Source organism: Pinus tabuliformis, chromosome J (assembly GCF_031772625.1).
Source record: "Pinus tabuliformis cultivar Carrire ecotype Pingquan chromosome J, CPIR1, whole genome shotgun sequence".
NCBI classification, from domain to species: Eukaryota; Viridiplantae; Streptophyta; class Pinopsida; order Pinales; family Pinaceae; genus Pinus; species Pinus tabuliformis.
In genome coordinates, this window is record NC_142295.1 from 733707646 (window position 1) to 733733861 (window position 26216).

The 26216-nt window shown below is 36.8% G+C and overlaps 1 protein-coding gene across 6 annotated transcripts in view; it reads left to right on the forward strand.

Moving 5' to 3' along the window:
* LOC149228817 (zinc knuckle (CCHC-type) family protein) overlaps positions 1-26216 on the forward strand; it is a 271885-nt gene that overhangs the window by 172144 nt on the left and 73525 nt on the right. The gene's annotated exons all lie outside the window — the stretch shown is intronic.

The following is a 26216-nucleotide window of genomic DNA, read 5'->3' on the forward strand; positions in this document are numbered from 1 at the left end:
GCAGAAATATAAACCATGTAGAACAATCATTTATCATCAAATAACCCAAGCGATGTAAGATTTTCAACAAATGCACAACGCCTTAACGGTGATCCAGCAATTAAACTTAAAGAAAAATTAAATGCTTTAAATGATCATAAAATTTAAATGCTGACTAGCGACCACTTTCATATAGCCAACTTGTAAATAAACATTTTAAGTGCGTTTAGCTATAGAAAAATGGACCACAAAAAATGAATTTTCAATTTTTTTTTTAATTTTTAATTTTTATTTATTTATTTTTTTCTAAAATAAAATAAAACTAAACTAAACTAAATGAGACTTAAAATAAAAATAAATATATACAATTAAAATGGAATCTAAAACTAAAAAAAGGAAGGAATTATTAAACAAAAAAAAAATTCTAATTCTAAAAAATAAATAAAGAGCATAAAAATCTAACCTACGCATTAAAATCGAAAAGTTTAACTAAATCTACATGCATACAAACTAAAGATTATAAAACCTAGCATTACATGAATATATATTGAAATAAAATGAAATCGAACTAAAAAATCCAACTCTAATCGTATAGCATGTATACACAATAATAAAAAGAAAATCGAATGCTTGTTTTCATTATACGTTTGTAGGTATACGCTGACGGAGGAAGAGAGAATGGATGTCTGCGAGAGTTTGATTGCAGGTTGGACGGCGGCAACAAGGAGCAACAACGTATGGAGGAGGCTGAACAGCGATTTGGAGGTGAAGGCGTGGGCAGCACGCAGGTTTGGCAGCAAATGTGTGGAGGTAGGAAAATCGAGCAAGGTAGAGGGAATGGATCTGTAGCGTTTTGGTGGTGGCACGCAGGCAAAAGCGTGAACAGGGATGAGAGAGCTGTGTGGGATGATATTGTTGCAGGGATACATGGAAAGGCGCAGCGTATGTGCAGGTAGAAAACTGCGTGGTGCAGATAGCAAGGAATAGATCAAAAAAAAAAGCAGCTCTGGAGTGCAAGGAAGTAGCGGAGTTGAGGATGGTAGCAGTGTACAGGCAGCTGGCCAAGCAGCAAGGGCTTTGCCCAGGTCACAAAAATTTTCGAGAAATTTCTTCCTGCAATACAATTGAAACCCTCCAAATCTGAAAACAACTTAAATTTGAAACCCTTGGACAGCGAAATAGCTTAGACAAACCCTCAGAAATCTTCAGAAAACCTTGCAACCTGTAATGGAAAGACAAACACCCAAAAATAATATGTGCAAGAAACGAAACTGAAAACCCTAACTGAATAATGACAACATTTACAGATTTTCGACTCTTAAGCAGCCAGATTTGTCAATAATCACAGTAATATTATCAGAATTTAATTTTAATGCGAGATACTTCAGAAAACCCTGCATGCATTCATAAAAAATATTTCGAATGATAAGCCCGGGATCAAGAACTGGCTGGGCTCTTTCAGAAAACACAACCCGGGAGTTGGCTGGTTCAGCCGAAAACTTCCCCTAATGCCTGGTAAACTCAAAACTAAGATTTCCTGCACAACTTACAATCAACCATTAACATAGAGGGAAAAAACGATAGTGAAATCCAGATCAAATGGAGATACCTGCCATTATATTTCAGAATCTAAACTATCATTCAAACCCTATAGATCAGACAAGATACCTGTGTCTCAATCAATCTTCATCAAGCTAAAGTCAATAGCTGAAAATAAAATTATGTAGAAAGAATAAAAGATCTTACAGCATTTCCAGAAGAGTAACACCAGCAAGATTTTTAACTCCAAAGTCTTTCTTCATTGCACAAAAAATGACTACAAGAGAGCTTTCTTTAGCACCAGACTCTTAGATCAAATCTGATCTCAAATGACCCCTAGCACCCTATTTAAAGGAAAAATTCCCAACAGCTAGTTCGAGTGATCCATGTCAAGCTAATCTCGATCGTCGATGAGGATCAAGACTTCTTTTAATCTCATCCGTCAAATTTAAATGTATTTTAATATATTAAAAAATTAAAATTCTGCATTTATTCACTCAAAAATTTGACCTATTATTATTTTAATTTTTATTATTATTTTTTTTAATTATTTTTAAATTTTATTATTATTTTTATTTATTTTTTTAAAATTTTTTTAATCTTTTAATTATTTATATCTTTTGTTTTTTATTTTTTCAATTTTTATTTTTTATTTTTAAATGGATCCTCGAACTTAGCCTTTGGAAAAATCACCTAAGACCTAGGACTTAGGACTTAGGACCTATGAGGGGATTAAAACATTTCCTAACCCTCAAGACACTTTACATCATGACTTTCACAATTTTACATCTCAAAGGGGAAAACCCATTTGACATGGACCCTCATAGACCACCCAGTTCTGCGACCAAATATAATCTAGCAGATCAACACACTAGGATTCCTCTAAGATTCTAATGACAAAATTCATTTCGGCTTTGGGGTTAGGCTGAAGGAAAACTCTGCTGATCATGGATCGGTGAGACAAAAAACTTTTCGGAACGTAAATTATCACTAGAAAATTAGGTCCACCTAGGCAATTTACATACATGACTCAACTCTGCTAAGATTATTTACAATTCACACATGCAGACTCGGTTTACAACATAAATTGATCAAGTCGACGATGACTGTCGATTGGCACGGACACATCAATCAAGTGCTATCCCTTTTGCGAAGAAAAGGGGGTGTACTGCTAAGTGCTACGGGAAGTTGACACATAGTGGTCAACATCTGGCTCCACTCGGGGACACGTTGCTGCACTGTAGGAATGTGAGAATCCAGGATCTGCATCCATGCAACACACAACAGAAATAAGTAGCGTCCATCCAAAAGTCATCATATAACATTTAAGTACATGAAAGGTATAAGCTCTTCATTTATTAACTATCTGGAAATGTAAATCTAATCCTAAAACAGAAATGAAATGATGAAATGACAAGGAGTAGGGTTAGAAATACAATACAAAGGATGCCCCATGGCATCAGATGTGTTCAATATAGTGTATACTGAGCATTTGCCTACTTTCAGGCAAATCTGTCGGTTGCTTGTCGGATGTGCCATGTCCAATTCTACAAATGGTAGGACTTTTTCCTATCCGAAAATCAAGTTGCTCGCGGCCGTCTGATGCATCAAATCTTCTTCTCATTTTCTTCCTTTTGCGCTTTTTCTTCCTGGTAGGCTGTATTATTGATGACGTGGAACTTTTTGCTTCAAAGCTATCAGATGAAGTATGTAAGATATGCGTGACATGTCTTTCTTCATCCTGCATCTGCCCTGTCAAAGCTGATGGACCAATCTCACAGGTGTCATGAGTTATAACTTGATCTTCAATGACTAGTGGATTAATCGTATGAGCATCAACCTGATTATTAATTTCCCTTTTATCCAAGTTATCTTTAACCATCCACTTTTCAATGGAACAAAGGACCTCATAATATGATGGAGCTTGCTGTAACAGATAAGGGGGCTCCTGATCTATTGACTTTCCTTGGTTTCTCTCATCCTCTGACCATTTTTGAAACTTCTGACCCTGTATTTTAATGGCATCTATCTGACTAGAGTGTTAAACCTTTATAGCATTGATTTGCCTGGCATGGTCTTCTTCCATATCTTTTCTTACTTTATCGTTCTTTTCCTTTATGTTCATCAAGCAATGCTGCATAGAGTTTATCTTTTCCTTATGATTTGCTTGCATGATAGCCAACTGATTATTATGATCGAATGTCATGATAGTCATTTCTTCATCCATAGTTAATAACTTGTTTTGCATATAATTAATTTTCCTATCATGATTAGCTTTCATGATCGTCATATTTTCCTCTAAGCCTAACAACTTGCTTTGCATAAAACTAATTTCTGTGTCATGATTAATCTTCATGGCCTCAATTTCCTTAGTATGCTGATTTTGCATGATTTCCATCTCCCGGTTACGTTTTTCCAGGTGGGTGCATAAAGTCCTCATATCATTGGCGTAATTAGTTTGATTTATCTCCATATTTTTTACCAGCAGCATTACTTCTTGTATAATTTGCTTTTGATATTCCTTTTCGTTGTCATTTGTCCCTGCTTTTCCACTATCATGGATTTGATCTGCAATGGTACAAGTGGATGGCACATTCTGATATGAAGAATTGTCTTGGAATCTTTCACCGACAGCTGAACCTTTCATAAGATTATTTTCATTTTGTTGTAGAATTTTAGGGGCACGAGGCGAGCTATCTGGATTACCATATCTATCTTTAAAAGCGTTGACAATGTCTTGTAAAGAAGTGAAAGCATCCTGAGGACAATTGTTAAACCAATTCAAAGCATCACCCTCTAAAGAAAGGACAAAAAGACGCATTTTGACATCTTCATGATTATACTGAGGGTGTCTAGAATATATGATCATTATACGAGTAAACAAGCCTAGATGTCTTTTAACAGTGACTGAATCACCACTTGAGAACAAAGGTAATTTAGAAATGGCCACTTCCGGAATATCATGGAGATCATCAGTAAAATGACATGGTTTAAATGAATAATCCATGATGAATAACAAGGGACCAAATGGATGATAGAAAGAGATCTCTGCTCAAGAAAATCAAGAGATGAAAGAAGTGGAGTCGCCACTTGAACAATGAATCTAATTCTAGGATCCAAAAAGCAACAAACAAGCTGATATGAGGGAGGCTTCTTGTCTGGGAAAAATAAAAGAAATGGAATGGAGTCGCCACCCAAACAAGAAACGAACCGAAGAGAAGTTGCTGATATGATGAAAGATAAGGCGATGAAAAGATCCAAATGATGCCAAAAAATGTTGAATCTGCCAACTCAAATGAGAGATGAGAAAGCTGAAAAAATGATGAGAAATGAGAAGATGAATGTCGTTGAAACGCCAGGGATAGAAAAACTCTATCCCTTGCAACGGCGCCAAAAAATTTTGTCGCACAGATTGTCACGACAACGCTCAGACCGAGGGCTGTCACCCTGATCCCCGATCTCTCCATTTAACCTTGTCTCCCGCGGCTAAGGGGGGTAGACCCTATGGGACAATGGATGACCAACTGTGGACCAGTTGGGTTGGGAGACATGAGGGGAAACAAGCACTTAATTGATTTTATTAAGTTAATAGACCAATGCCTTAAGGAGCTAATGATTATTTATTGAATATTGCAGAAATATAAACCATGTAGAACAATCATTTATCATCAAATAACCCAAGTGATGTAAGATTTTCAACAAATGCACAACGCCTTAACGGTGATCCAGCAAATAAACTCAAAGAAAAATTAAATGCTTTAAATGATCATAAAATTTAAATGTTGACCAACGACCACTTTCATATAGCCAACTTGTAAATAAACATTTTAAGTGCGTTTAGCTATAGAAAAATGGACCACAAAAAATGAATTTTCAAATTTATTATTATTTTTTTTCTAAAATAAAATAAAACTAAACTAAACTAAATGAGACTTAAAATAAAAATAAATATATACAATTAAAATCGAATCTAAAACTAAAAAAAGGAAGGAATTATTAAAAAAAAAAAATCTAATTCTAAAAAATAAATAAAGAGCATAAAAATCTAACCTGCACATTAAAATCGAAAAGTTTAACTAAATCTACCTGCATACAAACTAAAGATTATAAAACCTAGCATTACATGAATATATATTGAAATAAAATGAAATCGAACTAAAAAATCCAGCTCTAATCGTATAGCATGTATGCACAATAATAAAAAGAAAATCGAATGCTTGTTTTCATTATGCGTTTGCAGGTATACTCTGACGGAGGAAGAGAGAATGGATGTCTACGAGAGTTTGATTGCAGGTTGGACGACGACAGCAAGGAGCAACAACGTATGGAGGAGGCTGAACAGTGATTTGGAGGTGAAGGCGTGGGCAGCATGTAGGTTTGACAGCAAATGCATGGAGGCAGGAAAATCGAGCAAGGTAGAGGGAACAGATCTGCAGCGTTTTGGTGGTGGCATGCAGGCAAAAGCGTGAACAGGGATGAGAGCGCTGTGTGGGATGATATTGTTGCAGGGATCCGTGGAAAGGGGCAGCGTATGCGCAGGTAGAAAACTCCATGGTGCAGATAGCAAGGAATAGATAAAAAAAAAGCAGCTCTGGAGTGCAAGGAAGTAGTGGAGCTGAGGATGGCAACAGTGTACAGGCAGCTGGCCAAGCGGCAAGGGCTTTGCTCAGGTCACAAAAATTTTCGAGAAATTTCTTCCTACAATACAATTGAAACTCTCCAGATCTGAAAACAACTGAAATTTGAAACCCTTGGACAGCAAAATAGCTTAGACAAACCCTCGGAAATCTTCAAAAAACCCTGCAACCTGTAATGGAAAGACAAACACCCAAAAATAATATGTGCAAGAAACGAAACTGAAAACCCTAACTGAATAATGACAGCATTTATAGATTTTCGACTCTTAAGCAGCCAAATTGGTCAATAATCACAATAATATTATTAGAAATTAATTTTAATGCGAGATACTTCAGAAAACCCTACATGCATTCATAAAAAATATTTCGAATGATAAGCCCGGGATCAAGAACTGGCTGGGCTCTTTCAGAAAACACAACCTGGGAGTTGGCTGGTTCAGCCGAGAACTTCCCCTAACGCCCGGTAAACTCAAAACTAAGATTTCCTGCATAGCTTACAATCAACCATTAACATAGAGGGAAAAAACGATAGTGAAATCCAGATCAAATGGAGATACCTGCCATTATATTTCAGAATCTAAACTATCATTCAAACCCTAGAGATCAGACAAGATACCTGTGCCTGAATCAATCTTCATCAAGCTAAAATCAATAGCTGAAAATAAAATTATGCAGAAAGAATAAAAGATCTTACAGCATTTCCAGAAGAGTAACACCAGCAAGATTTTTAACCCCAAAGTCTTTCTTTATTGCACAAAAAATGACTACAAGAGAGCTTTCTTTAGCACCAGACTCTTAGATCAAATCTGATCTCAAATGACCCCTAGCACCCTATTTAAAGGAAAAATTCCCAACAGCTAGTTTGAGTGATCCATGTCAAGCTAATCTCGACCGTCGATGAGGATCAAGACTTCTTTTAATCTCATCCGTCGAATTTTTAAATGCATTTTAATATATTAAAAAATTAAAATTATGCATTTATTTACTCAAAAAATTGACTTATTATTATTTTATTTTTTAATTATTTTTTAAATTTTTAAATTTTATTATTTTATTTATTTTTTTTTTTTAAATTTTTAAAATTTTTAAATTTTTTTTATCTTTTAATTATTTATATCTTTTGTTTTTTACTTTTTCAATTTTTAATTTTTATTTTTAAATGGATCCTCGAACTTAGCCTTTGGAAAAATCACCTAGGACTTAGGACTTAGGACTTAGGACCTATGAGGGGATTAAAACATTTCCTAACCCTCAAGACACTTTACATCATGACTTTTACAATTTTACATCTCAAAGGGGAAAACCCATTTGACATGGACCCTCATAGACCACCCAGTTCTGCGACCAAATATAATCTAGTAGATCAACACACTAGGATTCCTCTAAGATTCTAATGACAAAATTCATTCCGGCTTTGGGGTTAGGCTGAAGGAAAACTCTGCTGATCGTGGATTGGTGAGACAAAACGTAGATTATCACTAGAAAATTAGGTCCACCTAGGCAATTTACATACATGACTCAATTCTGCTAAGATTATTTACAATTCACACATGCAGACAACGTTTACAACATAAATTGATCAAGTCGACGATGATTGTCGAATGGCACAGACACATCAATCAAGTGCTATCCCTTTTGCGAAGAAAAGGGGGTGTACTGCAACGGGAAGTTGACATGTAGTGGTCAACACGCTGCTCTTGCTGCCCCTTTGGTGCGAGGGCCACATCTTCCTCTTCCTTTACTTGCTTCGTTCCACTTCTGCTGCTGCAGCCAGTGATGGTGGTCTTCACCAAATCAGCCCACATACTATCCTAGTTTGGCAACTTTTCTTTGCCCAAAATACTTTGGACAAAGACCTACCATTCTTCGAAAATGCTCTTGAGAGAAAACCGCACCAATTTTCTATGCTGAGGCGCTGACCTTACTGCAGACAGCTGGTATCAGATATCTTGAAGTCTAGAAAAGAATGGGACTATGCGCTCCCCTTTCTGCATCGTCGTGAATCTTAGCTTCTCCTCAAGATACATCTTCCTCTGCTTGGAAGATCCCTTGTATAGCATAGCAAGTGCTTCCCACATCTACCGAGCAATATTTTTGCTAGCTATGTGAGACACCATGTGATCTCAAACCCCATCGAGAATCAACTTCTTTGCGTTTACCATCTCCTTCTTGTAGGCCCTAAGTGGATTTGCATCTGTGGGTACAAATACCACGCCATTGATATAAGCTTTGAGATCGTACTCATCTAAAAGACAATAAATTCTTGCCTTCCAGATTACATGGTTGGAGGCTCCCTCCAATCGATCTTGATCTCTCAGCCCTGTTGATGTCATCTTTGCAAAAATGTCGAATTCCTCCTCTTCTCCTCTGCACAGTTGCTGACTGGCTTTTTGCACTCCCTGCTGGAGTGGGCAAATCTGCTCACAACTACTGCTGCTCTGCTAGGAAAATTCGAACTTCTGGGCTAGAAGTCCCCTGAGAAAAGAATTCCCTCAGTGTGTGCTCTTCCTTCCTCCTGACGCTATTTTGCACTAGCAAATTGCTGCAAAATAACTGCGTCCCAGCTGAAGATCTGCTCTACAAGGAAAAATATCGCATCTCCCTCTGCCTCTGGTAACCTCTAATATGGAAAATCTATTCTTTGTCGACTCTCTCGAAGAAATAAATCTTCCTCAGAAACTGACCCTCCTGGGCCAAGGACTACGCTATCTCTTGAGGGCTTCAAACTATTGCGTACGCGAAAATTCGAACCTCCTTCTCCTCTTCTGCTACTGAGCTCTCCGACTTCTATTTGTGCTCTGATACCATGTGAAAATTCGGAAACCCCGAATCCTACTGCAACAATTGATTAAGTTTCTTTTATTTGTTAAATTAACTGAACAAATTATTTGCAGTTTCCTACGAACAATATGGAAAGTAATACACTGCAGCCTGCACAAAATAAATACCGTGGAAGAAAAATAACGCTGGAAGAATAGATGCACACACACACAAATAACACTGTTATTTTTGGACCAATGTCCTCGGAAAAACCCAACTTGGGAAAACAGGTACAACAACTGAGGGTTTTATTTATTATGCAATATTAAATCTGAGTACAAATCCATGGAAGCTCAAATCTAGCTTTCCATACAAAGAAATAACTGAGAGGAGATCTAATGAGAAAAATCTCACTCCCACCGATGATTCGACACTGACCTTGGCATCAGCCTATGCAAATCTGCGTCACCTAGCTTAGACCAACATCTCTTTCACTAACTGATGAGCTGCTACCTGGAAAATCGATCCTCCTGGCCTTTGGGCTCCAACTCCAGCTTCTGGCAATGAATTTCGACTTCTCCTCAGAAAAATACGGATCTCCCTCTGAAGCTCTAGGTTGCTTCTCTGTGGCACTCACTGCCTCTTTGCACTCACCAGACTGGAGAAACTTCCTTTTGGTCTTACTATCCTTGCCCCTCTCTCACTGCTTCGACTTCAATGAATCACTTCTGGCAACACAAAGATCCTACTCTAATAATCTATTTCCTAGCAAAATCGAATTTTTGGTTGCTCCAAGTGTGTTCTCCAACCCCCATCGAATTTCTTCTTATAATCTCTCGTTGAGACATCAAAGACCAAGATTAAAACATAATCGATGGCTAAAATTAACTAGAACTCGATCCATGTCTTCTTCTAGAAGATTCTCACCATGACTTAATTAATACCCTTTAATTAATCAGTTTTCCTAAGTTTAGACTTAGGCACCATTAAAAAAGATTAATTATTTTAATTAAGTCGTCTCTAGGTGGAATTTCCAGAAACGATTTTTGGGTTTTGGATAATACATGTATTCTAACCTCTCCATTAAATGTCGTGGCTAGAACACATCCGATGCTACAAAAATCAACACCTAACCCTCCAGAGGGCTACATTGGCACATGTAGGGTGTGTGTCGAGAGCCATGGGCCTCCATAGTAGTAGACAACACTCCATGGATCCCCATAGATGTCAATAGATTGCTTGAGATTCACCTATTAGACGAATAAGTGCACTTGGTTCACCATGCCCAACCAGCCCCATAGTTGTACCATGCACTTGGCAGATGACCCAAGACTTGTATGCAGATGTGGCATCACTTACACCATCATTTGAGCCCTTACAGATGGTCTACAGGAATCTTTGACCTACTTGGAGACCCATGAGGTCACTTGTGTGCCCTCACACCCATTGGGAGCACCACCAGTTTATTATTTGGAGAACACGGGGCCAAACCATTTGTCCACTACTTTGGGAGTCTTAGTCATCATTGTGGCACTTATGGACTCCATCAAGCTTCTTAGAAGGCCCAACGACATGTATTATTGATCATTCCACCTCTTGAGAGACTTATTCTTTCGTTTATGAGCTAGTTTGGTGGACTTGTCACCAAAAGTTAGTTATTTTGCACATTATTTTTATTTTATGGGCTATTGTATGCCAAAGTAGCTAAATCAAACTTATTAAAAGTGTATAAATAGAAGTGACGAGGATTCATTTTAGCATTGTTTCTCTACTCCTTCATCAATTGGGCATTGCTTTTTTATTCAAAATTAAAAAAATTTCAAGGCAAATTCCAAACCCATTGGCTTGGACCTTATGAAATTGAGAATGTCTTTGACAATGGTGCAGTTAAAATTAGGACTATTGACGAAGAGAAAACCCCTCTATTAGTAAATGGACATCGACTCAAGCTTTACCAGAAACCATTAACGAAAGCGGAATTTGTTAAAATGTTTCAAGATAATTCAAAACTGAAGATGGTCAAGAAGAATTCTTCTTCTTTTCCACCTTAGAAATTTCTACTTAGTTTGCTCTTAAATATATATATATATATATATATATATATATATATATACATATAATTTATTATATTTTCATATATATATATATATATATATATATATATATATATATATATTATATATATATATATATATATATATATATATATGAAAATATAATAAATAAATTATATGTATATATATATATATGTGTATATATATATATATATAATAAAAAAATTGTATAAACATGAAAACCAACATGCTGTTGGCATGTTTATATAGAAATTTTAAAGTGAAAACCAATTTGTTGGCACTTCAAATTTTCTTTTCAAAAAATAATAATAATAATAAAGTTCATCTACTAAAGCATTCTTTCTCTTAGCTGCAGAATCAACAAATTTCTGAAGCTTGAACAAATTTCCGTAGCTAAAACAAGTTTCTACAGTGTAATAATTTTTATTTTTTTTGAAGTCTACAAAGATGCTTGGTGATTTGGATTAAAGGACAGTTGATAGCAAGGTACCTGCAGGAGATCAAAGGAAAACAAATAAGGTTAGCAAAAGAAGATCAAAGGTACGTGCTGCTTTAATTTAACAATAGAGAATGTTATATAGCATATATGACTAAGAAGATATAATACTAAAATGCAATCATTATATCCTAAGGATAATGGCCGCCTAACAAGATATCATATGCCACCACTTAAAAAGTCATGTCACGACCTTATTTCGAATCCGCCGAAGTAATTATCACATCATAAGTTTAAATGCGCCTAACGATCAAATTCATCCCTATAATCCTTATGATAATCTATCCGTTCTTCCCTATTCTTACACTCCTCTGAACTTTCATAGCCACTCCATCTTTCCGCCAGCTAGCAAACCCTACCAGCTCCATTTTCTTGTCAAGGTAGCCAATCTTTGAGGCAAAGCATCCTTCAGAATGGGGATAATTGTTCGAACTGAGCCAGCAGGGAAGCAATTCTTGGAGGGGTACCCACAAACTAGGGAGCTACTGCAAAGGAGACAATGGCTGCAGTTCATTGAAAAATTTAACGGCTTCCACAAGGAAGTAACCAAGACATTTGCGCGCTCATTCGATGGAATTGAAGCCGAAATTGGGGACATTAAGCTCACGATAACATAGTCTATGATTGCTGACGCTACTGGGTTGCCAAGGAATGAAGAAAAATGGTTTAAAAACAGGGGTATTGATGGCGAGGAATGGAAGGTCTTCCTCAAGAATCCGAACATGGACACTATAATCTACAAGAAAGGTATTCCTAGCACTGCTCTTAAAAACAAATGGAGAAACTTATTACTTGAGCTTTAGAAGTTTGTCACTTGTGAGGGTAGGTTTGGGCAAATGTATTTTTATCGTGTTAGGATGATGATGCACTTCCTTACCTCCCTTATTTCCTCTTAAATAGCCTAAAGAAAATGTCTAGTGTCTACAAATGTTCAGAAGAAAATTCTGTGTATAGAAAACACCATGTATCATCATGGCCGGATAAAAATATTGGTCAAATTTCATCTCCAAAGTATAGGGGATAACTGGGAGATTTTCCTAGTAAGGAACCACCTTGAAGAAAAATCCCTAGAGAAAGCAAGTAGCAGCAGGGCCCTTAGAGGGAGGAAGAGAACCATAGAAGTGATAAAGGAACAAGCACCTCAAACTTAGACAGAAGTATCAGAAGAAGCACTGCTTATAGTAAAGATTTTGTAGAAAATGAAGAGGGGAAACCCTAGAAGAAAGAAAACCAACTCAAGTAAAGAAGAATTCTCACAAATTAAGACCCCTCCTTTAGAAGAAAAATCAGAGAATAAAAGGAGGAAAGTGCAGAAAATACAAACCCCAGGATTGAGGAGGAGCACAAGGTTGAGCATGATCCCACAAACAACCTCAAAAACTACAAAATATATTAATCTTGAGGAATATGAGCCAAATGAAAAGGAGCCAACTGAAAATGAGCCAACAGAGAATACTCCAATAGAGAATACTCCAACGGAGAACGAGCCAATAGGGAATGAGCTGATTGAAAGCCCTGGAAATTCTCCAACAGTGTCACCAAGATCATCACCACAACCATATAGCTCACCTTTAAGAAGCCCAATGCATAGTCGGGTATTGACCCCTCTCAGCAAGAAATATATGACTATATAGAGTCACTGGAGAGGAAAGAGACAACAACAAAGGAAACAATTTAGAGCCCTGGAGAAGGGAGCAATCAGGTAGATGAACAATCAGCCTCAAACATCTTAAAGCAGGAGATCTTTGAATTAGAAACATTGAACCGGTATCTCAAAAATGAGAATCAAGCATTAAAGACATAGAGTGAGATCCAGATTGCAAAGAGTGACAATCTGATCCTTCATCTAAGCTTGTGGTATAAGAAAAAAAAAGCTGAAGAAAGAAAACAGAGTTATGCAAAGAGAGATTATCAGTTTAAAGTACAAAATTCTCATGAGAAAGCCTAGAATGCCGATCACTGCCAAAAAGAAGAAAACAGTGAAACATGGAGATGATAAGCAAGAGGCACAAGCGAATGACAAGGAAGAAGTGTATGAGGACATACAACATCTCCAGTCTAGGGGAATGTAGAGTCCGAAGATTGTCCTACCATGACATCCTTTTTGCCTAATGATCCTCTCTTTTCCTATATATTTACCACCTAAATAAAGCCATATCCACCAGGTTTTGATGAAGGTATGCAATAATATGTCTTCTTGTTCATATTTAACTTTATACCCTATTGTTTTGTTAAAGTTTGCAATTGGCTACCGAATCAGTCTGTTTCCACAACTAATCTTGGTTTCTGTAGATGTCTCCATTGTTTGCAAGGTTTCGGAGTTCCAAGTCAGCATCAAAGGGTGTGGATGGATAGAGGATGGCTCCCTCGTGGACCCCTTCCTGTCCCCTTGAAACTGTTTGCTAAGATAAGCGCAGGAGCTCACGGTCAAACTCCAAGTTAACCGCTGGATTAACGCTGAACAAAACCCGAGATCGATTGAAACCTTATCATTTTGCTTTCGGAATAACAAAACGAAGTTTTAGCGATATAAGTTTAGATAGGATATAGATATTAGGCTTGAATTATTCATGCAGTTATGCCAAGAGACTTGCTATAAAACTTATGACCGCATTGTGATTTGGGTGTGTGCCAAATGATGTAGTTTTGAACAGTTTGTGAATTCCTTTTGAATAGATTTGGTTTTCTGTCCAAGCGTTGTGTTGATTGGAAGCTATGAACTGCTATGTGGAGGGCCCCTACAAACACTGACAGGTTTTAATCAATTGCAATACGATTTCCTTTCATTCTTCAAACGCTCTGTTTTGTGTGAAAACGCAGCATAATGGTTTCGCCACCAAGTTGTTATTTGCATAAGTATTTTCATTTGTTTTATACCTAGTTTAGTTTGTTATTTAATTTGCTTTATACCTGGTACAGCATGGTCATTTCATTTGCTTATTATTTAGCATAATTGAAGTGTGTTTAATTCATAATATAGGTGTTGCTTGGGTTATTTTGTTTGAGCGAAAATTGAATAAGTACAGGAGTGAGAGTTCTCTCCTAAACAATTGAGTTCAAACAGTATTTCTTCATAGCTGATAGAATAAGTTTCTTTTTGCACTTAGTGAATTAGACACTGCAGCATAAAGATTCAGGATCAAAAATCCCAAAACAATCTGATACAAGTAGAGGATCACTCTCATGTCATCTGTAAACTAATTAGATCGAGATTAAATCCTAGGAAATTTAGCCAACATTTTAAAGAATTGCGACACTAATATAATTGATAAACACCATCTCCATATCCATCTTAAGTTTAGATTCTAACAAGTACATAACGACCTAATGAATAACTTTTAAGCACATATTGTGCACCTGTACTTCATCAATCTAACCCTGGTTGACAATTCAAAGACGTTGAATTGACCAAACATTTTGGCGTCGTTGCAGGGGAAGTACAATTAGAAGTAAAAAATAACCATCATTAATGTGAAACATGACATGCATAGGGATAGAGACTCCAAGGGTAGATTTGTAGGATGCGGAAGAAGTTTAATTCCTACAAATCCACTCACTTCACCACGATTTCAAGATTCCATACGACCTACTCAAACCCGAATTCCATTTAGAGGTCGACAAAGACTTCCTAAATTCTCAAGATCAGAAATCCAATCCAGAACTCCCCCTACTTCTACTAACGCTGTAATTGAAGAAAATCCTACATCCCCAACTACAGGAGTAATCTTTCTATCCTCCACTGGTGAGCAAATCTTGGGAGAAGAATTAGAAGTTCTTAGTGAAGAAGAGGAATTGGAAACCTATTCTGAGCAACCATTGATAAAGGAACCCGAAAGATTAAAAGAACACTATTTTAGTTCTGAAGAATCTATCATGGCTGAAGAAGGGGAAGAGAAGTACACAATGTCCATGGCGAAGAAGATAGGATTGGACGAAGAGGAAGAGGAAAAGGTAGAGGTAGAGGAGGGGGTAGAGGCAAAGGAAATCAAGACCCTTCGGGATTCCCTATTCTTGATGAAGATACAACCCTCACAATGAAAAATATATCATCCTCGATTCTTCCTAATTTCCACGAGAAAAGAAAAGAAGATCCAGAGACATTTCTCTTTGAATTTGAAGTATTATGCAGATCATATGACTATCTGCATGATGCTCAAAAGTTAAAATTGTTCCCTGCCACATCAAAATACTCAGCATTAAATTGGTTTATTCGTCTAGGAGTGCATTCTATAACAACATGGGGACAAATGAAAGAGGCTTTCTCATGCAAATATAGAGATTATTGTATGCCTAGTAACCTTAAGGATGAAGTCTTCAAAATGACACAAAAAGAAGATGGAAATCTTGAAGACTTGGTAGAAAGGTTTGTTTATAATGTTAAGAGAGCAAAAATGGATAATTTGGATGAAGAAACCTTAAAAGCTCTTTTGCTCAGAGCCGTTAAAGATGAATGGATCGATCTCCTTAACCTAATTGGGAAAGGAGATATTTCCCAACTACCATTCACAGATATTTGTGATTTACGTGTACATATCTCGAGGGGTAAAGAACGAGTTGGAAGGTGTCCTAGAGACCCTCTCTTGTCAAGAATTAACAAATCTGCAGCTGGGACAGTTAGCAGGGCAGAAATAGGAAATTTGCTTGACACCTTCAAAATAGATATTTTAGGGAGCCTAAGTGAGCAGATAGACACCCTTAAAATACAAAACAAGCAAAATTATGAAAATGCTGCATTATCTATCTTCTATCCCAAATGTCGGAAGAAACATGCTCTAAGAGAGTGTCCCTTAGACTCAAAAGCCATAGAAACCTGTGTCATATGTGCAGATAATCATGATACGAAGGAATGCCCATCCTTACCAGGTCTTAAGGCCGTATTCAATGATGAAGGAATCTCAAAACCAGTAGACCCTCTCTACTTTATAGCCAAAAGACCATGGAAAAACCCCCAACCAAATCAATCACAAGGATTTAGACCACAACAATTTGCCCAGTCTTCACAAAATAATTGGAATTCATCCTGGCAGCCTTGGGCTCTGCCACAGTCACAACCTTGGAATCAAGGATGGCAAAATCCTTATGGAGCCTATGCTCAATATCAACAGTACTCGCCATCTTACCTTCCACCATAATTCTTACCCTCATCTAATCAAATTCTTCAAGCTAATCAATTGCCACAAGTTCCAATTTAGAATCAAAACCCACAACTTTTCTTACCATTTCCACAAAAATCAAATCAACTACCCGTTCAACCACTTCCGAATCCTAATAATAAAATACCACAACAACCAGTGTACAACATGGAGGGTTAGAATCCTCAAACTTATGTAATAACTCCACTAGACCTAAACAATGTCCAATTAAGGTCTGGAAGAGTATTACCAAGAAAACCTCCTGTTGTCATTCAAGAAACAAGATCCGATCTTCAAAAACACAAAAATCAATCAGAAGAAGGGGAGACTTCTCTCCCTCAAAAAGAAAATAAACAAACAAAAGAAATTCCAATAAATACTCCTATCATAGAACAACCCTCGATATCAGTTAAACCACCTTTCCCAGAAAGGTTGAAAATTGATGGAGGAGTAGAGAAACAAATTGTCTTGCCTGATTACAATATGATGGATGAATTGAGAAATGTTTGTATTAAGATTCCCTTATTACAAGCCATAAAAGAAATACCAATTTTTGCAAAAACAATTAAGGAATTAAGTACACAAAGATCAGGGAGAAGAAGAAAAGATATAAAAAGAATTCAGTTAGTCGGAAAAATTGCAGACATTATGATGGGGAAGTCGACAATTCAAAAATATTTAGATCCAGGAAGCCCCATTGTAAAAATTCACATCAATGGAACTGAAATACCAAACACATTAATTGATCTAGGAGCAGCCATAAACATAATGAGTAAACAAGTTATGGACACACTTAGGCTTCCTAACCTTCAGTACACACCAACCTTGTTGCAATTAGCAGATAGGTCTGTTATTAAACCAGATGGTGTGTTGGAAGATGTTTGTGTCTCCTTAGATTCTTGGGAATATCCTATTGATTTCATGGTCTTAACACCCAAGAATAATTTAGGAGGACATCCATTAATTCTAGGAAGGCCTTGGTTGGCTATAGCTGATGCTTTCATCGGCTGTAGATCAGGCGATATGTTTATCTCAGATGGAAATTCCACAAAGAAATTTACATTATATCCCCTTGCAAGAACAACAATAGATATAGAAACTGAAGAATGGATAGAAGATGAAGAAGATATACAACCTATTTTCACTACTGAACAAGTAAAGGAGGAAGACCAACTTTTAAATTTATTGGAAAATAATGAATCTTCCTCACATTATGATCATAATCGAAATGAGTATCTCTCATCCAACAAGTATCTTTTCTCTCCCTGGAAAAATTTGGGAATTCCTCGATAGAAATATTTCCAGGAGAAACCTTGAATGTCAATGAAAACCTGGAAGAAGTGCGAAAGAATCAATTGATAGAAATTTTACAGAAACATTCTTTTGCTTTTGCATGGGAATACACTGACATGAGAGGGATTGATCCTAAAACTTGTATACATCATATCTACATTAAACAAAATGTAAGACAAGTTAGACAACCTCAGCGAAAAATGAACCCAAACCTAAAAGAAATTCTTAAGGAAGGATTGCAAAAACTATTAAATGTAAATTTCATCTATCCAATATCCGATAGTCAGTTTCACCCATAGTAATCGTTCTTAAAAAGAATGGAAAATGGAGAGTATGCATTGATTACAGGGAATTAAACAAAGCAACATTAAAAGACCACTTTCCGTTACCTTTCATAGACTATGTCTTAGACACTTTAGCAGGGAAAAAATATTTTTCCTTCTTGGACGGATTCAGTGGATATAACGAGATTCAGGTAGCCCCTGAAGATCAAGATAAAACCATGTTCACTTGTCCATGGGGAACTTATGCTTACTGGGTACTTCCCTTTGGGTTATGTAATGCTCCAGCGACATTCCAAAGAGCAGTTCTCGGCATTTTCTCTGACCTTATCCATGATTGTGTGGAAGTGTACATGGATGATTTCACAGTCTATGGGGATTCTTTTAATGAAGCACTGGAAAATATAGAAAAAGTCTTAATAAGATGTAAAGAAACAAATCTCTAACTAAGCCATGAAAAATGCTTCATGATGTTTAACGAATGAATTGTTTTAGGTCATCATATTTCAGGAGATGGAATCAAAGTTGACTCATCTAAAGTTGAAGTCATTTCTAAATTATCAGTGCTAAGTTGTTAAAAGGATGTTAGAAGTTTTCTCGGTTTTACTGGATACTATATAAGATTTATAGAAAACTTCACAAAAATTGCATCCTCACTCTTTAAACTACTCACCAAAGACTGTGAATTTAGTTGGGATCCCGAATGTCACGTTGCCTTTCAACTTTGAAAAAGAGAATTTCTGAAGCACCCATCTTAAAAGGACTGAACTGGAAATTGCCTTTCCATATCTCAATAGATGCTTGAGATTCAGCCTTAGGAGCTGTGTTGAGACAAAAGAATCTTACTTCTTATGCAATCTATTATACCAGTAAAAATTTGACTCTTGCAGAGTTAAATTATACTGTAACTGAAAAGGAGTTTTTAGCTATATTCATGCCATTAACAAATTCAGACATTATATAACTGGCTATAAAACCTTTGTTCACATAGACCATTCTGCCATTAGATACTTAATGAATAAACTAGTCACCAATGGAAGAATAACTAGATGGCTCCTACTTTTACAAAAATTCAACATAACCATTCTAGATAGACCAGGAAAACATAACACAATTGTCAATTTTCTATCTAGAATACAAAATGAAAATAATGATCAACCAGTGGAAGACAAATTTCCTGATGAATATCTTTTTGTAGTATCTACTAAATCACCTTGGTATGCAGATATTGCCAACTATTTGGCCACAGGAAAAATGCCATTTCATTTGTCTCCTAGAGAGAAGAGAAGAATAATCCACAACAACACATCTTATTCATGGATAAATGAAGAATTATATAAAACAGGACCAGATCTCATCATTAGAAGATGTGTTCGAGAGGATGAAATACCAGAAATACTTAAGGCTGTCATGATGAGCCATGTGGAGGACATTTTTCTGACAGGAGAATTGCTTACAAAATCTTGCTTTTAGGATATTATTGGCCTTCCATTTTCAAGGACACCAAGGAATATTTTAAAAGATGTGATAGTTGTCAGAGAATGGGCAAACCTACTCTTTCAAATGAAATGCCATTGCAACCACAGGTACTTATCGAACCATTTGAAAAATGGGCATTGGATTTTGGTCGACCAATCAACCCACCTTCAAAGCAAAAGAAGTATATTCTGGTATCTACTGATTATGTCACTAAAAGGGTAGAAGCTAAAGCACTTCCTTTTACTACTGAAAATACTGTAGTTTCATTTCTTTTTGAGGATATTTTTACTCGTTTTGGTGTCCCAAGAGAAATTGTAACAGACCAAGGGACAGAGTTCACTTCCAGACTAGTGCAGAAGATTGTGGACCAATACAAGATAAAACATCGGAAGTCAACTCCATACTATCCACAAGTCAATGGACAAGTTGAGTCCACAAATAAGGTGATTGAGGCTATCCTTACAAACACTATACATTTACACAGGAAAGACTGGGTGGAAAAGCTTCCAGAAGCCTTATGGGCCTACAAAACTACATGGAAGAATACTACAAGGCATACTCCCTATGAACTTGTTTATGGGAAGCAAGTCTTACTTTTGATAGAGTTCCAGATCCAGACCTATAAGACAACAGTCCAGTTAGATCTTGACTTGTCAGAAGCCCAGAAGCAAAGGATGACACAATTAAATGAGCTCGATGAAATCAGACAAGAGGCCTTCCAGAGAACCATCTTAGTGCAACAACAGAGGTCAAGATGGCATGATAAGTACATTAAAGAAAGGAAGTTTCATCTGGGAGATTGGGCATTGCTCTTTGATTCAAAATTCAAAAATTTTCAAGGGAAATTCCAAACCCATTGGCTTGGACCTTATGAAATTGAGAATGTCTTTGACAATGGTGCAGTTAGAATCAGGACTATTGACAAAGAGAAAACTCCTCTATTAGTAAATGGACATCAACTCAAGCTTTACCAGAAACCATTAACGAAAGAGGAATTTGTTAAAATGTTTCAAGATAATTCAAAACTGAAGATGGTCAACAAGAATTCTTCTTCTTTTCCACCTTAGAAATTTCTACTTAGTTTGCTCTTAAAAAAAAAATTAGTAAAAATATAATAAATAAATTATATGTATATATATATATATATAAAATAAAAAATTGTATAAACATGAAAACCAACATGCTGTTGGCATGTTTATACAAAAAATTTAAAGTGAAAACCAATTTGTTGGCACTTCAAATTTTCTTTTGAAAAAAAAATAAAAAAATTAATAAAGTTCATCTACTAAAGCCTTCTTTCTCTTAGCTGCAGAATCAACAACTTTCCGCAGCTTGGACAAGTTTTTGCAGCATGGACGTTTCCGCGGCTAAAACAAGTTTCTACAGCCTAATAATTTTTATTTTTTTTGAAGTCTACAAAGATGCTTGGTGATTTGGGTTAAAGGACAATTAACAGCGAGGTACTTGCAAGAGATCAAAGGACAACAAATAAGGTTAACAAAAGAAGATAAAAGGTACATGCTGCTTTAATTTAACAATAGGGAAGGTTATATAATATATATGACTAAGAATATATAGTACTAAAATGCAATCATTATAACATAAAGATAATGGCCGCCTAACAAGATATCATATGCCACCACTTAAAAAGTCATGTCACGACCTTATTCCAAATCTGCCAAAGTAATTATCAAATCATAAGTTTAAATGCGCCTAACTGTCGAATTCATCCCTATAATCCTTATGATAATCTATCCATTCTTCCCTATTCTTACACTCCTCTGAACTTTCATAGCCACTCCATCTTTCTGCCAGCTAGCAAACCCTACTAGCTCCATTTTCCTGTCAAGGTAGCCAATCTTCGAGGCAAAGCATCCTTCGGAATGGGGATAATTGTTCGAACTGAGCCAGCAGGGAAGTAATTCTTGGAGGGGTACCCACAAACTAGGGAGCTACTGCAAAGGAGACAATGGCTGCAGTTCATTGAAAAATTTAACAGCTTCCACAAGGAAGTAACCAAGACATTTGCGCGCTCATTCGATGGAATTGAAGCCAAAATTGGGGACATTAAGCTCACGATAACAGAGTCTATGATCGCTGAGGCTATCGAGTTGCCAATGAATAGAGAAAAATGGTTTAAAAACAGGGAGATTGATAGCGAGGATTGAAAGGTCTTTCTCAAGAATTCGAACATGGACACTGTGGTCTACAAGAAAGGTATTCCCAACACTGCTCTTAAAAACAAATGGAGAAACTTATTACTTGTGCTTCAGAAGTTTGTCACTTGTGAGGGTAGGTTTGGGCAAATGTATTTTTATCATGTTAGGATGATGATGCACTTCCTTGAGGATCATCAGATGAACCTCCCTTATTTCCTCTTAAATAGCCTCAAGAAAATGCCTACAAATGTTTGAAAGAAAATTCAGTGTATAGAAAACACCATGTATCATCATGGCCTGATAAAAATATTGGTCGAATTTCATCTCCAAAGTATAGGGGATAACTGGGAGAGTTTCCTAGTAAGGAACCACTTTGAAGAAAAATCCCTAGAAAAAGCAAGTAGTAGCAGGGCCCTTAGAGGGAGGAAGAGAACCATAGAAGTGATAAAGGAAAAGGCACCTCAAACTCAGATAGAAGTATCAGAAGAAGAGCTACCTATAGTAAAGATTTTGCAGAGAATGAAGAGGGGAAACCTTAGAAGAAAGAAAGCCAGCCCAAGTAAAGAAGAATTCTCACAAACTAAGACTCCTCCTCTAGAAGAAAAATCAGAGAATAAAAGGAGGAAAGTGCAGAAAATACAAACCCCAGGATTTAGGAGGAGCACAAGGTTGAGCACGATCCCACAAACAACCTCAAAAACTACAAAATATATTAATCTTGAGGAAAATGAGCCAAATGAAAAGAGCCAACTGAAAATGAACCAACAGAGAATACTCCGACAAAGAATACTCCAATAGAGAACGAGCCAATAGGGGATGAGCCAATTGAAAGCCCTGGAAATTCTCCAATAGGGTCACCAAGATCATCACCACAACCATACAACTCACCTTTAAGAAGCCCAGTGCATAGTCCGGGTATTGACCCCGCTCAGCAGGAAATATATGACTATATAGAGTCACTGGAGAGGAAAGAGACAACAACAAAGGAAACAATTCAGAGCCCTGGAGAAGGGAGCAATCAGGTAAATGAACAATCAACCTCAAACATCTTAAAGCAGGAGATCTTTGAACTAGAAACATTGAACCGGTATCTCAAAAATGAGAATCAAGCATTGAAGACACAAAGTGAGATCCAGATTGCAAAGAGTGACAATCTGATCCTTCATCTAAGCTTGTGGTATAAGAAAAACAAAAAGCTGAAGAAAGAAAACAGAATTATGTAGAGAGAGATTATCAGTTTAAAGTACAAAATTCTCATGAGAAAGCCTAGAATGCCGATCACTGCCAAAAAGAAGAAAACAATGAAACATGGAGATGATAAGCAAGAGGCACAAGCAAATGACAAGAAAGAACTGTATGAGGACATACAACATCTCCAATCAAGGGGAATGTAGAGTCTGAAGATTGTCCTACCATGACATCCTTTTTGCCTAATGATCCTCTCTTTTCCTATATATTTACTACCTAAATAAAGCCATATCCACTAGGTTTCGATGAAGGTATGCAATGATATGTCTTCTTGTTCATATTTAACTTTATACCCTGTTTTGTTAAAGTTTGCAATTGGTTACCGAATTAGTTTGTTTCCGCAGCTAATCTTGGTTTCTATAGCTGTCTCCATTGTTTGCAAGGTTCCTGAGTTTCAGGTCAGCAACAAACGTTGCGGATGGATAGAGGATGGATCCCTCGTGGATCCCTTCCTATCCCCTCGAAACTGTTTGCTAAGATAAGCGCAGGAGATCATGGTCAAACTCCAAGTTAACGGCCGTATTAACGTAGAACAAAACCCGAGATCGACTGAAACCTTATCATTTTGCTTTTGGAATAGCAAAACGAAGGTTTAGCGATATAAGTTTAGATAGGATATAGATATTAGGCTTGAATTATTCATGCAGTTATGCCAAGAGACCTGCTATAAAACTTATGACTGCATTGTGACTTGGGTGTGCACCAAATGATGTAATTTTGAACAGTTTGTGAATTCCTTTTGGATAGATTTGGTTTTGTGTCCAAGCGTTGTGTTGATTGGAAGCTATGAATTGCTATGTGGAGGGCCCCTACAAACAGTGGCAGGTTTTAATCAATTGGAATACGATTTCCTTTCATTCTTTAAATGCTCTGTTTTGTGTGAAAATGCAGCATAATGATTTCGCCACCGAGTTGTCATTTGCATAAGTACTTTCATTTGCTTTATACCTAGTTTAGTCTGTTATTTAATTTGCTTTATACGTGGTACAACATGGTCATTTCATTTGCTTATTATCTAGCATAATTGAAGGGTGTTTAATTCATAATAGATGTTGCTTGGGTTATTTTGTTTGAGCGAAAATTGAATAAGTAAAAGAGTGAGAGTTCTCTCATAAACAATTGAGTTCAGACAATGTTTCTTCATAGCTGATAGAATAAGTTTTTTTTTGCACTTAGTGAATTAGATGCTGCAGCATAAATATTCAGGATCAAAAATCCCAAAACAATCTGATACAAGTAGGATCATTCTCATGTCATCTGCAAACTAATTAGATAGAGATTAACTCCTAGGAAATTTAGCCAACATTTTTAAGAATTACGACACTAATATAATTGACAAACACCACCTCCATATCCATCTTAAATTTATATTCTAACAAATACATAACGACCTAATGAATAACTTCTAAGCACATATTGTGCACCTGTACTTCATCAGTCTACGCACCGTTGTTGACAATTTATGATTGACAATTCAAAGACATTGAATTGACCAAACATTGCCCTTAGCCTAGTAGTAACCCTTCAAGGATTCCTTTTTAGGACCCCTGCTAGTTTGAGTGGTAACAGGGACCTTTATCATTAATATCACCCTCTAAGCATTAACATAAGGTAGAAAAAACGTAGTATGTCAAGTCAAGATTTTGTTTGAGTTGTTACTGCTCAAATTAGTTGGGGTCCTAAAAGGGTATCCTTGAAGGGCTACTACTGGGCTAAGGGAGGCAATGGAGCAATAGTCCATTGTCACCTTAGCTAAGGCTCCCTACTCTTTACGGATTTTCATCGATGGGATGAGACTCGTTACGATAAGGATCACGAAATGGATCAACCAATGATAGGATGAGGGGTGATCCTAGAAGCCTATTCACAAGAGAGGCTCAAATATGTGGCTTGCTTGCTTTGGAAGGCAAGGTTGAAAGCTCTCAAGGAAGGGCTTAAGGGGATTTTCAAGGTTTAGGTTTAGGGTAGGATGAGACTCGTTACGATAAGGATCACGAAATGGATCAACCAATGATAGGATGAGGGGTGATCCTAGAAGCCTATTCACAAGAGAGGCTCAAATATGTGGCTTGCTTGCTTTGGAAGGCAAGGTTGAAAGCTCTCAAGGAAGGGCTTAAGGGGATTTTCAAGGTTTAGGTTTAGGGTACGTATCTTATAATGGAGGTTCCTAGGCCTTAAAATTCTTGTGAAAGCTTGGTTTCCAAGTGATCCTTGAAGAATTATCCTTAATAGTGTATGGGACCACACAAACTAAGTGGACCCTGGGTTAGGTCAAGGGGGTGGGGTCTAGCAACCAATGATATGCTTAACCTGTTCCAGAGGGAGAAAGGAACCAAAGAAAGATTTTTTAATGCAAGACAATGTGAGGATCCCAATGAGGTTTCTAGCCTAAGGAAACCAAGAGCAAGATTCAATCTCGAGGCTAGGGCTTGAGATATCTCAAAATCCCACTGTCAGAATTTCTTAAAAATTGGAGGGAACCTAGGAGACACTCCAGCACAATAGGAGCCAAGAGATAGAATTTTTCTGAGCGGTGGTTTGCAAGATAAATGATGCCCTAAGAGACCTAATGGGATAGCAGTAAAAAACAAGAGGGAGTAGAATGAATAAGGTTTAAGGTGATCACCCTTTGGTGGACCAACACCTAATCCTTTAGGGAGATTGGAGTCTGGTAGAATTATGACTATGGACTCTTGGATTTTCTAGGTCAAGGAGGCCTCAAAGACAACTTCGCTTAGCATTAAGGCAACAACAAAAGCAGCTTCAAAGATATTATACTTCGTTTTGCAAGATAGATGGCTTATCAGGATGAATTTCAGTAATAAAACATCTCTACAAACATTCATTCATTACAGATGGTCCATATGTGAAGCATTCACTATCTAGAAACAAATTTTCCACAATTTCACATAAATAGATGCAACAAATAAGCGCTAATATAGTGAAATCCCAACAACAATGTATGTGACAAAAATAGAAAGAAAGAATAGCATTAAATTGTACTTACATGTATAAGAATATATCCATCCATCCAAAATTTTCCATTCAAGAAGCTCCTAGACATGAGAAAATAATCCAAACATCAAAATTCATTCCAAGCTCCAAAAATTCATCCGCCAAGAAGGATAGCGAAAATCT